Raw genomic sequence first — 667 nt, 5'->3', positions numbered from 1 at the left:
TACATGACAGCATTTGTTTGTCGTTCAAAAAGGCAGACAATTTAATACTCCATTTGATGTGTACAAACAGGATCACTCGTGTTAACAAATGATCCCCCTCAACAACCCTCACCAGGACAGATTTGCATTAAAACGACACATTTTTAGATCTTACATTTCTCGGACAACATCTTCAGGCGACATAATAGCATTAGCAAGAAAACAGATCTTGCAATGTTTACAAGCATCTGGAGGTCTCCATACATATAGGTACAAACTGATAAGGACCTCAGAGGTTTTTAGCAACTTGTTCAACTGTCATAAACGCCCCCCACCCTCCCCTTACAGAATAGACAAGACTTTAAAACAGCATTTTTTTGGCTCACTGCATATTTTGACAATGTTTAATTAACAGAAAACAAAAAAGCATGAGGTACAATCATAAATGATTACAACAAATCCGCATCTCCAGCTTTTATTAATTACCTTTTTATTGAACAATCATTTCCTTTTCCTCTTGATATCGATACATTTAATTGCACGAACAGAGCTATTTGATTAGCCAGGTCCGTTTTTACTCACAGTGTTGGCAAGCATAGGATGTCCTTACAATCAATAAAGTCTTCCTTGACTTTCATTTCTGCAGCCCACTTACAGACTGCAGATACCTGTTTTTGTGTTTTTCCCC

Source organism: Alligator sinensis, unplaced genomic scaffold (assembly GCF_000455745.1).
Source record: "Alligator sinensis unplaced genomic scaffold, ASM45574v1 scaffold144_2, whole genome shotgun sequence".
In the NCBI taxonomy this organism is placed as follows: Eukaryota; Metazoa; Chordata; order Crocodylia; family Alligatoridae; genus Alligator; species Alligator sinensis.
Note: the sequence above shows the minus strand (reverse complement) of the source record.